Source organism: Pollicipes pollicipes, unplaced genomic scaffold (genome assembly GCF_011947565.3).
Source record: "Pollicipes pollicipes isolate AB1234 unplaced genomic scaffold, Ppol_2.1 Scaffold_6686;HRSCAF=7923_pilon_pilon_pilon, whole genome shotgun sequence".
Classification (NCBI taxonomy): Eukaryota; Metazoa; Arthropoda; class Thecostraca; order Pollicipedomorpha; family Pollicipedidae; genus Pollicipes; species Pollicipes pollicipes.
In genome coordinates, this window is record NW_023596921.1 from 3,960,408 (window position 1) to 3,972,871 (window position 12,464).

General features: G+C 49.0%; 1 protein-coding gene across 1 annotated transcript in view; it reads left to right on the forward strand.

Moving 5' to 3' along the window:
* LOC119107319 (uncharacterized) overlaps positions 1-12,464 on the forward strand; it is a 130,039-nt gene that overhangs the window by 53,480 nt on the left and 64,095 nt on the right. The window lies entirely within an intron of this gene.

A 12,464-nucleotide genomic window follows, 5' to 3' on the forward strand; every position in this document is an offset into this window, starting at 1 on the left:
GCTAACAGGAGACCAGAAATAACGTCTGATCCGTGACACCGGAGCGATGATGAAGCACCTTAGCACCATGCGCGATGGGCGTCATCATTCATGATGATCACCGGATATTCTTACATATGATGCATGTGTGGCTGATGATGCGCTGGCGATCGAAAGCAAACATTCAGCTAAAGCCCACGCATCCAGATTTGTGCTGGATTTGGAGCGGTGTCATTGTATTGTCTCGAATGAGCCAAATTGTATAATTTTGGACTGTTCCCACTGAAGTCCTTTCCGTCGTAATCGACTACGCAATCATGTAGGGTCTCCTTCACAGTCAGCTCGAAGTTTTTGCAGAGTAGCTCAGAATCTGAGTGATCATCAATTTCATGAGCTATGAGTTGGAGCAATCGATTTTCTACTGAAGCCGGACAAACCACAAGCACTTACCTAAGCCTGCGCCGGAGTAGAGTGGATATCCGGGGCTCCAACACAAATGATGAAGTACTGTTTCATAAATTATGCTTTGCTGCCCTCCGGAGCGCAAAACTCAGGTGACAACCCTCTCAAACACGATTTGACGGACGGTCAATGCAAATGTCAAATGCACACAAGTTAAACCACGTCTAGCGGTTGAGAGACATCAGTAGACACCGAATGGGTTCATGTTGTGACAGAGGCTGATTTCCACACTAGAATTAAACATTATGAAACTAAGATGAGCCCGCGTTCGATCTCGTCGTTCCATTGGCGATGGTAATGTTTCCATTACGAACTCTGACCCTTTCGTTTCAGATGGCAGTGTGACACGCACTTAAAATCCACCCCTGCTGACACTACCGGCTCCGAAGTAGCTGTCTGGCGACCTTGATCTGGTTCATCCCAGGAGTAGAGCGCCCCAGGGGTACTGATGGATGTCGGGGTCGGTAGCTACGCTCATTAATGCGTCGTTCGCCAGCCGCGGGGTTTATGGCCTCCGTCCGGCATGACGGGTCGGGCGGGGGTCTGGAGACTAGGCGCCTCCACCACACGGATCTCCCCCTGCCCGGGAGCTGGGCTACTGCTAGAAAGTGTAAACGAAGATCAAAGCCCCTCTCTCCGCAGTTCACCCGATAACGCGGCCTGCATGAGGTTGTGCTAAGGAGACAACGAGCGAAAGGAAAATGTGTTGCAGGCGAACCTGTAAAGAAGGATAAGTGCTGAGCAGAGAAAAAGAGGGCGACGAAGATGGAACGCCAGCACGTCGCGATGCACAAAGCTCTTTCGCGCTATCTTCTGGTTTCTCGCGATTCTCACGATATCCTCTGGTTTGAACCCTAGCCGTCACGAGCGTCCCCGAGAACGACTCTCAGCGGCGGCCGAGGGTCAGCGCGACGGCCGGTTGCTGGGGGCGGCGGGCCGGCTTGCGACGGTCGGCCGGCTCGTCCGCTCGCCGGCCGCGGCCCGGCGGAGCCCTCTCCGAATGGGTCGGCAATCAATCGGGCCAGGTGTCCGGCCGTGCGCCCACACGCCGCTCATTTCCCGCCGATTCGTCCGGACCACCGCCGACGACGACGATACAGAGGAAGGGACTCCGGGCGCGGGCGTCCGGGATTTTCTGTGCGGCCACTTGGGCAATATTTTCTACCGTGCATGGCATCTGGGGCCGTTTGCCAGCCACCGCTGAACTAGAGCCACTAAAAAGCAAGGTTAATCTTCTCGTGTAATCACCTCTCTCCCTTCCTTTCTCCCTCTCTCCCTCCCTCCTCCCTCCCTCCCTCCCTCCCTCTCTCTCCCCCCCCCCCCTCTCTCTCCCCGCCGGCAAGAAACTGCGATCTCGGGCTGAGCTAAAAGACCTTCCTGCACGGACCAGGATCCCTGGGATCACATGCGAATAATCTTGAGTCCCTTTTCATGCACACTGGTAAATAACACGTATTTCACGCTCTCCCCGTCTTCCAGACTGCAGCCAGCGGCTTTCCTCCTCCTGCGGTGCAGTCTTCTAAGGCGCTTGGTACGACACGTCATCTATCACAGCCGTCCTCCCAACAAATTTACCCGGCAAGTGCCACCGTAGCTGCGTTTACAGCGGCGCGTCATTCATCATGTCCGGTCCTCCTGCGCGCAGCGTGCCGTTAATCGCATACACGAGCCCAGTCAAACAGACCATCCATCACAAACTGATGGCCCCTCGCAGCACTCGTCACCTAAAAGTCGTCCGGCCCTGGGGACGGTGTTCGTCGCGGCAAGTGTTCCGGCGGCTGACGCCGACGGCCGCTCGAGCCCAGCCCACCCGGCCACCCGTCGGTGTTGCATGCATTAGAATAGGGGCGCGCCCGATGGTGTGGCGGGCAGAGCTTCGCCATGGTCCAGCGCCGCCGGCGGTGTCCTGGCCAGGCCCGGGCGACGCTCATCGTGTCCGCTCCCTAACTGCGTCAGCCGGTGGCGGCGAGAGCACGTCTCATGGGAGGTGGCGCCTCCGCGGCGGTCTCGCCGGACCGTGGCACACTGGCCGCCCGCCACACTAATGTACCGTCACAACCAAGCGGGTGAGGACGGCCGGGCGGAAACGGTGGCAGGGAATCGGCATGCAAATCGTACTGGTGAGGATTTGACCTCACACGGCCGGGAGTCTGAGACAGCCGCGCCCAGACGGGGGAAGCTGACTTCCCCCTGGGATCTCCAACTCCCAGGCGCCGTATGAGAAAAACAAAAACACCGCTGTGAAGGTCTCATGAAACCATGAGAAATGCACACCAAATTATTGACCTTAGGCCACCGATGAGTTCACCAGAGGGGAACTATGAAGACAAAAAACGCTCGTTCTGATAGAGGCAGCTTAAATCTATGTGAGCACGTCAATATAGATATTGAAGGCATGCAAATAAGCGTTAAGACTGTGGGAAGCCCATTCCAATTATTCTGTTCCCCCACCAGTGGCAAGTCACATCAGATCACTTTTCAAAATTGGTCTACCAGTAGCCTAGAGAGTGCAACAACGATACCAATAGACAAGAACGACACTTTTCACAATGTGCCTCTCAGGGTTGAAAAGGCTTCTGATTTACTTGATAAGATCGGTGACAAAAACGAATACTTTTGCGAGCCAGTTGGCGACAAATTGACGAAATGCAAATAAATTGCAATGGACCAAACCATATTACAGCAAACCATCCTAGTAAGACAAAGCTCAAATCTTAGTAATGGTCTGTATTCGCTAACGCTTGCAGCGTGAGGATCGCAGCGCGTTTTGCTGAATGAACAAGTTGAGCCACGAGTTGCTGCCAAATACAGCGGCTTTGATCAGGATAGTTTTTAGCAGGCGACAAAAATATACTACAAACTATACTATATCAGTGCTGACGTCACAGATCAGTGGTCGCACAGTGTTTTTCCAATGCCCCTCAGATCAGTGTTTTTCACAGATTTTTCAGCAAAGTATCACTGCACATACCAGACAGTGTAATATACCAAATATCTACGCTTATTACTAGTAGAATGTTAGCTGGCAACAGCAGCGTGCGACGAACGTAATTAGTTTGCTGCGCTGCGTTTTAAAGCATCTTGCCGTTTGAGACAGATGGACTGGAATGTTCGCCACGTGGTACTGAATGGGGTTCAGTGCATGGCTGTGGGCTGCCAGTGGTTATGTTCACGTAGTGAGCAGCTGCCCGGCTTGAAAGCGTTGCTAATTACCGGTTTGTAAGGTACTGTACCGCTTTTCTAAAGGTATACTATTGAGGATAAGAAGAGGATACTTCCTTCCTGGTGGTAGCGGAAGGAAGGTATCAAACAGATGCAATTTACACCGATTGCTCTTCAGCATTCACCAGCGTCAATCACCTTCCTCTGCTACACAAACTTTGCTATTCTTTTTGCATCACTGGCCGCGCGTGCAGCCGGCTGGAGTCGTACCTCAGCAATCGTTCACAACGCGTAGTGCTGAACGGCAAACATTCTGACTGGATTCCAGTGCGATCTGGTATCCCGGAAGACAGCATCCCGGGACCGTTGCTGCTCCCCTGTTTTCTGGCTGATGTTCTTGACCAAATCGAGAGTGAGTGCCTTATGTACGCTGATGATGTGAAAATGTATCACCGAATCGACAACGTAGCAGATTGTCTTACACTTCAGGCGGATTTGGATCGCCTCTGTGAATGATCCAAAACTGGGGACGGAGATTGAACCCAGCTAAATGCAATACCATCTCATTCGCCCTCCGCACGTCACTTGTTCATTACTCATAAGCACTAGATGGTCACTGCTTGGATAGCTGCCAACAGATTCACAATCTTGGCGCCTTTCTGGACACCAAACTCACCTTTGCCAATCACATAGACTCAACTGTCTCAAAAGCAAACAGTATGCTGGCTCTTCTCACGCGAAGCGTGCAAATGCCGTCGTGTTCTCGTCAAGCGCGGTTCAATCACAAGGCCTTGCTTTGTGCCTTGAACGCTTGTGCGAGGTCATTGATAGAGTACCGCAGCGTTATTTGGAGCGGTGCTACCGTTCACCATCTCGCCCGGTTCGAAAGACTACAACACCGCTTTCTCACGTGGTCGTATTCGAGTGGCCAGCCCCGGTGTCCTCCCCTGGATTATGAGCATCTTTTCAATTTCTTCAAAACAGCATCTATCAAGGCACGCTTTGCTCAGTCTGACATCTTATTTCACGCAACGCATATCATCACAGGCTTGACTGCGCCCACCTGACATCCCTGTTCAGTCTGGTTACACCCGTCCGGCGTTCCCGGCACATTGGCCTTTTCCACCAGCCATTTGCAAAGGTCAACATTGCTAAAAGTGGATTTGTCGCACGACAACCCACTATCTGCCAATCAATTTTTGCAGCATTCTCCCTCACCTGACTTTTTTCCCCCAACAGAATCATTCCTATCTGATTTGCTTAGGTTCGCCGACACACGTGGAACAGTCTCTTGATGACTTCATGTGCGATTGTGTGTAATGTTTACGTGTATGTGGTTAAGTTTTTTGTTTGTGTGTGCATCGTATATTTATTGTTCTTAAATCTCGACCGCTTCCGTAATTAGGCTATTGCTTGTAGAATGCTTACGTCCTAAATGAACAATAAACAAAATCTGCGCAGGTAATGACTATTCGAAGGTAGTGGTGGTCGCCAATGCACCCAGCTGATTGTACGAAGACGTCACAAAACCAGTGACATTGTTTTCAAGTGCCTGCAGAAATATGCTATCGGTAAATTTAGGGCTACAGCGATGCAGCATTGCAAAACACGTAGGAGCGGGAGATGGGGAGGGGTGCGGGAAGAAAACATGGTTGACCCTGCTCCTGAAATGCACTTTAAACAGTTTTTTTCAAAGATTTGACGCACTTTCTTTTCATAAGTACGAGCGGGGTGTAGTTCTTTAAAATCAGGTTTGGATATTTGAACCACAAAAATTATTATTAATAAACAATTATAAACAACTATAGGAAACTACATCCCTGGTTAGGGAACACGATCTCACCCAAATGAAAAGGAGACTAAACGCCTCTAGATTGGTTGTGGTAAGTATGCCCGTATCTGAAAATTTCATCAGTTAAGTCTAACCCAGCATCCAGTTTTTAATGGCCGGCAAATCATATTTTAGTGTAAATATACTCCCGAAACAAAAATATTTAATGGTTACGCTGCATTGCATTTCATTTGCCTTTATTTGGTTGTGTTGTATCGCGTTTAGAGTTATATTGCAGCGGTTGCTGAAAAAAACTAGCTCCAGGTGACAATTTAGACGGTTCGAAATTTCGTCGGTAGCAGAAAAGGTACTTCGTTACCCATGGTGCCTCTGACTGAGCTTATTTTGTTATGTGCAGCTTTGAAACAAAAATATCCCAGACACAAACATGCCATTTTAGGCTGACTTAGAGCCGATCTGAGGTGAAGACAGGTCAAACTTATGAACCATCTAAGTAAGAAATAGTGCTGACTGAGCCGATGTGGCCAGTGCAATGTTTTTTTCTCTGCTTAGGAATAACGTGTTGAACATCTACAGGTACACAAGAAGACATAGCCGTTATTTACGCTATACATAGTCCTTTTGACGTTTGGCAGTGCATTTGTTACAAACTGAGAACTGGCACATTGGTACCTGAAATTATGCTTCTGCTTCACAAGCACGATGAGAATGCGGTTGCACGCGTCCCACTAGTTTATCTGCCATTTGCACTACTGACAAAATAGGTCTTTGACCTTGAATGGCCTTATTTGTCCTTGTAGGCCCTCACATGACCTATTGTGACTTCATTGCGCGTTATTATGATATCACATGTTTTCATTGGAGTACTCCGGCCCTGCATCCAAGATTACCCAATAAAACTGCCTATTTTGAGCTCAGTATGAGTTTTCAGAAGGCACCCATAGAGGTGCCCTCTGGGTTATGGCTTGTGCCAAGGTCATACGCTCTGTGGTCATATGGTGGTTGTTCATGAGAGTTGGCATTCTGTTTTGGTCATGTTCAAACACCAAAAGTATACAAAAGCTCGTACAAATTTTCATTCCTGCGAAAAATAACAAAAATTTACCTGACCATAAGTCACTGACCTCGAGTGCTTCGAAAAATCTGAAATGAATTAACTGTAGGCACTGTCATGCTCAGGAACTACAGTAAGTTTGAATAATGGCAAACGACCCATAATAAGTTATATGTTAGGTTTTTGAGGTCCCTGATTTTGGTAGATCAAACATTTAAACCTGTGCAACGGATGCCAAATTGATAGATGAACAGTTACTGAGAAATTAATGTTGCCGCGAACGTTCGCTTTTTACCTGTGCTCGAAAACCCTTAGAGGAGAAATCAACTTGCCCCCGACCAGGCGCAGGTTAGGGTATTTCATGTACATTGGCGCAGGTGCACTACAACGATACATTCAGGGAGACAAGCTAAGCAGCCGCCATCCCTTGCGCTGAAGGGCTGTACAGCCGATGACAGCAGCCAGGGCTGAGCTTTGGTACCGTAGTGGCAGTTCGCTTCGGTTCGAACCGGATCGGACCAGAACGCACGGCCCGGCACCGAAGAGAACCGAACTGAACTGAACCGAGCATAGCTGAACCGCACCTGACCGAACCAAATCGAACCAAGCGATCCGTCCCAGCGCCCCTTCGACGACAGCAGACAGGGTAAAGGAGCGCCCAGCGGGAGGCTAATGCTCCGTTGTGGCGGAACTGGGCGGCTTCAGGCACCACAGCCTGGCGACCCGTCGGTGGCCGTGGGAACCCGTCTCAGGCCTGCCGTGGGAAATCTGGGCTGGGCTATTTCGGAAAGGTCTTTTGCACAAGAGTAGAACGGCTGAACGTGACGGCGCTTCAAAAGGTAAGCCAGACGTCGAGAGAACAAGGCGTTTGTCAGCGTCTGAGGAAGGCATGACACTTCAGGGCACGCCGATTTCTTTCACTTCCAAAGCGCGTTCACCATGGAAACCTGATATGACTTCCATGCTATCTTGATACGTGCGCACGGAGCAAACCATTCCCAAATATTTATCCAGAAATACACAGTTATGACACAGGCTGGAATGGGACCATGCAGGTCAGGTAACCTAGCTTTAACACGCGCCCAGGTGGCCGGCTAGATACCCTTCGCTCGGGTGGAGAGGGGGGGGGGGGGGTCAATTTGACCCCCTGAGATCTCGGGAACTAAGAAAGCTAAAAACACCAAATTTATAGGGTGTGTTGACCTGTACGTGAACTCACTTAGGTCAAAGTTTCAGGTTCATGAGTCATAACCTTTGGGTCAAAATATGTCAAACAATGTCAAGTTCAGGTTGGTCTCCAAAGTGCCCCTAGAACCGAGATAATCGTTTCTAACCAAAAGATCACATTCTCATTCAAGGTCAGTGACCTCGTTTGATTTTTTAAAGGCCAAGGTGAGCAAAATTGCTTTGAGTTTTGGATTTGACTAAGCGACAAAGATTACGCTAGGCAGCATGTTTCTAAAAAAAAGGTTGACCCGGGTTATTTTAGGTCAGTAACCTATTATGACCTCAAAGAAGTCAATGGAAGGTAAATCATGCGGTTCTTGCTATCAATAAACTCGAAATGAGCACCAGAAACTATCCCATACAGCAAGCCCCAGAGTCACAAAACAGGTTGGTTTTGACCTTGGTGTGACCTTCATACCTGACCTTAGGTCAATTTAATTTGCTCATTCAACTGCTGTGTTGCCTAAGAAAGCATCTCAGAGATGTATGGCTCCGTCTAGCACTCCGTTGTTGGATCAGATTGAAGGATTCCCTAGAAATTGCCTTCGCTGAAAGCATGGCCTGACTTTGATCTGCCATAGGTCAGCGACGTTACAAGATACATCTCAATTTGTGATGCCAAACGGCCCGCTATGCAATTGTCTACAGCTATGCAAAATTTGGCGCGGCTACGCCGTGTCGTTCGGAAACCATTGTGGAAAAACCTTCGGGGGGTCAGGTTGACCCCCTCGAGCGCGTGTTAATGTAGGTACAGCGATGGCCGCTGTAACACAACTCATATAATGCTGTAACACTCATATAATTACAATTAACTGGTTATTCAGAAGGCACCGATGCAGTGCATACATTTGCTTTCAGTAGGACGTCAACCGCTGATGCGGATCTTTTGCTAAATCCATTATATATTCACGGAATACTTTTGTTGTCCGATCTTCACGCAGATTTGCTACATTTCTCGCCGACTTCATGAGAAGATTTCAAAAGCTACGTGAACGCACGCACACAGATAAGATAACACGACTTAAAGGTTTCAAAAGTGAAACTCGGCGCTTTGAATACGTTGTTAATCGTTGAGATCCGTAGCGAGAAACGAGAACTTTAAACCACAGAATAACCAGGCTTTCAACGCCGATTGAAAAACGAGGAATGAACGAGACAGGAGGGAAATGCATCACACCAATTTCCTGCTGTAGGAAAGCCACAGGAAATTTACGCAGGGGCGATTCCAGGATGTCGGATGTCACTGCATTTATCGTCGTCGAAACGAAACGGAGCATTGCACAAAGATGCAGTAAGCATTGTTACAGACGGATTGAGATGAGGTGTTAAGATCACGAATAGGATTATTGTTCTGACTATTGTCCTCGTCTTGTGGGTAAGTATGCATACATTATGTGCATAGTGACACTTAGGTATGTGTGCATGCTAGTATGTGCATGCACTAACACGCCAGGCGAGGACGGAAGTCTGAACAATTATTCCAGTCGTGATGCGTATGTATGTAGGTATGTAAGGCGGCCAAAACCAAAAATAGCTCAATTCCCTTTAATCAGAGACCAGAACCGCATTCTAAACACAAAAACATATTTCTACTTCTCTGCGAGCCATGCAAGAAAGGTGGCGAGACTACCCGCAGTGAGAGACCACCTGGTGTTGACCTACGAAACTTCTCAGTCTACGTCTCGTCGTGTTACTTTAGGATAACATTGCCCATTCGCCTCTGGCGCCCTTGTACGTTCCCGAACCTCTTTACCTGAAGACGGTTTTGAACAAAACTTCGCGCTTTTTCTGTCTCTCTTTCTTTGCTATTTGTTTGCCTGCACTCTGAATAAAAACAGCCAGATCGATCTATGACTTAAGTCATCGGTTTAAGGTTTAACGATCAGCGGCTATTCAACTCTGGCAAGATGCCTCGTACCCAATAGGCCTTCTAACACTTGATTATATTTACGCCAAGTTCTGTGGATAAGTACGCCATCTGTGGACAATCACATATCTCAGACTTTTCAGTGAACGTTACCCGCCAACTTCTCCAGAACCTGTTCTCTGTCTCTTCAGCCCCATTTATCGTAGACGATGAATAACGATTTGTTATAGGCCTTGACCAGCTTCCCATAAAGGTTGGACCGATGGCCAGAGTTGAGCAGGATGCTGAACCTCCCAGATGGAATATGTGGGTCAAAGACATTCAACAAAGAAGTGCAATGTATGCATGGAGCCACCCAGCGGGGACAGCACGACGACATTAGCACCTCCATCTACCGTACGTTATCATATCAACCGGAGAAAATCCGACTACAACTGATGAATAGCTGCTCGTGCATTCATTCGCTATCTCGTCGTTGACTCGTTCCACGAGTCGCTGGTGGACTATAGCAGAGAAGACAGGACAGCTCATTGCCATCTTCTTTGATGATGAAGATCGAAGATACGAAACATATTGGACTGCTCCCTTGGGCCGTCGCGTGCAGCCCCCAGGCGCCGTTGTTTCGTCATGGGCTTCCACGGGGTCAATGTTGAACACCATACTTCGCGGAACATTACATAAGGATCGGCTGTTTCCGAAGCGAAAAATATCGTGATTGTCGAATGGAAATGCCTTCTTTCAGTCGCACCATTTACATACGTGGCTCACAACTACGCGGTTTTTATGCACTGACTTCCACGGTGATAGTTATTTACGTAATGATATATTCCCTGTTTAAGGTGGCATAAATTAACCAACCTGTGTACAAGTTTTGGTACAAAAGAAGGGCAAGAAAGAGCCGACTATAAGTCGAATCAAAGGTTTAAACTTGTCAGCGAAAGATCTAGTTAGTTGATGTGAACAGCTTTGGGTCGACCAAACTGCAGTTGGCTGCGTTTATGCCATCGTCGGGACGCCAACTATTGCGCACAGTCCAATTTGCAAGATTGATGGTACGGTTGGTTGCACATTTTTAAAATGGCTTCCCGTTTCAGTGGTCCTTTGTCACCGTAAACTGTTGAGTGCATTCGTACGCGACATTATGCGTATAGATAACACAGTGCTGCTTGCCGTGCGCTGTACAGGAATCCGCGTGTATAGCTCGGAAGAGCAACAAGGAGCAAAAGCTGTCACTGGTGAAGTCTTCTCCACCGCGGAACCGAAGCGCTCCGGGGCGACAGGTGTCATCCGTGCAAGGCGGCAACTCAAGTCTCGTTATTCGTTATATATTAGGCATTCGTTATTAGTTCACCACATACAGCTCTACACAAAGGTATTCTTAGAAGGCCATTGTCTGCGAGACCGGGCTTTGGCTCCTGGTCGGTCTGCAGCGATAGCTGATGGCCTACGGTCCGCCGCCGAATTGGATTGGATTTATTGGATCTCGGAGCATCTGACGTCTGCCAATTGGACCACGGGCTGGCCCTGTGCCTTCCGTCCGCCGAAATGTACCTATGGCCGAGCCGACAACCTTTGTCTACCGGACGGAACCACCGGCAGTGCTGATGTACTCTTCTGCCGAACTGTTGACCTATGCGTGCCCAGCTGGACTATTGGACGTCAGCTAACCCTCCACATACAAATGCGTGGCTATTACTGGCCATTTGTCGGAAAGATAAAGAATAAATAAAAACAGCGGACAGTGATGAAGGGTACAAAGTCATGCATACACAAAGAGTACCAAATAACCCCATCATACAACGAATGAGTTGGCATCGAGGTTAAAGCCTGCCGTATCCAGCCCTCCCACATCAAGCAGCAACCGGTTCCTACTGGACTCACAACCCCCCTCAACAAATTTGGACATCGGGCTAGGCTGGTGTCTGCTGCCCGTCAGTTGACTGGTCCGGTGACCTCCCTATGCCACTCTGGACCTCTGACCCGGACGGCCACGTTACCAGCCAGCGGACACACACTGGGCACTCAATATCTATTACGACTGGACTCTGCCCGCCCGCGAGGCCGGCTGCCAGTGTCGCAGCTGGAACAGGCGTTTCTAAGGCAACGCGGCTGCGTGGCGGGCTGGCGGTCGTCATTGGAAGCCGTTGCAAAAATGCGCGCTCCGACTCAGAGGAAATGATGGTCCCAGGCACGCTTTGCATGGTCAAAACCACATCCAGTGTGTTTTTCTGGAATGGAATAAAACACGCGCGGTGAGGTGGACCTATGACCATCGGCATCGGCGGTGCTGCGAGGCTGACGACAGTAGCAGTGAAATGCGTCGTAAAGGTGAGGGGATCACTAACACTCATCTATTTATCTATTTAACATTTTTGTTCATTATCATTTATTATCACAGCACACTATTTTTGACTTTTTATCATTCATTCATTTCTTTCATTATGAATGATTTAGTTATATAAACGCTCAATATACGCAAGCGTTGCCCGTTAGAACAGTCGAAGCTTGTGTCCAAGAAGTGCACGTTAAAGGTTTGCTTTGGAATTGGCTCGCTTTCAAATGTTTGGTACATACTTTCAGATCGTTCCTGGAATTTGAAAGGTCGGTAATGGCTGAGAGATCATTGTGAGAGCTTAGAAACGGCTGAAACTGCTCCATGTCTGGCACAAAGCAGTTCGCCACGTGCCGACCCGGGCCTGAGCTGCGGACGGGGCGCCAAGCTTCCGCGTGACCTATGCGCCGACGGCGGACATTGAACGCTCCCCCGACATATCCCGGCCACAAGCTGCGCTGGCTAACCTGTGGTCACCTGGCGAGCATCTCGTCTGGCCTGAACGAGGGGAATATCACGGGCTTAAACTTTGGTAGGATGTAAGACAGGTGAAACCAGGGAGCATAGGTCCCGTTGTCCCACCGCATTC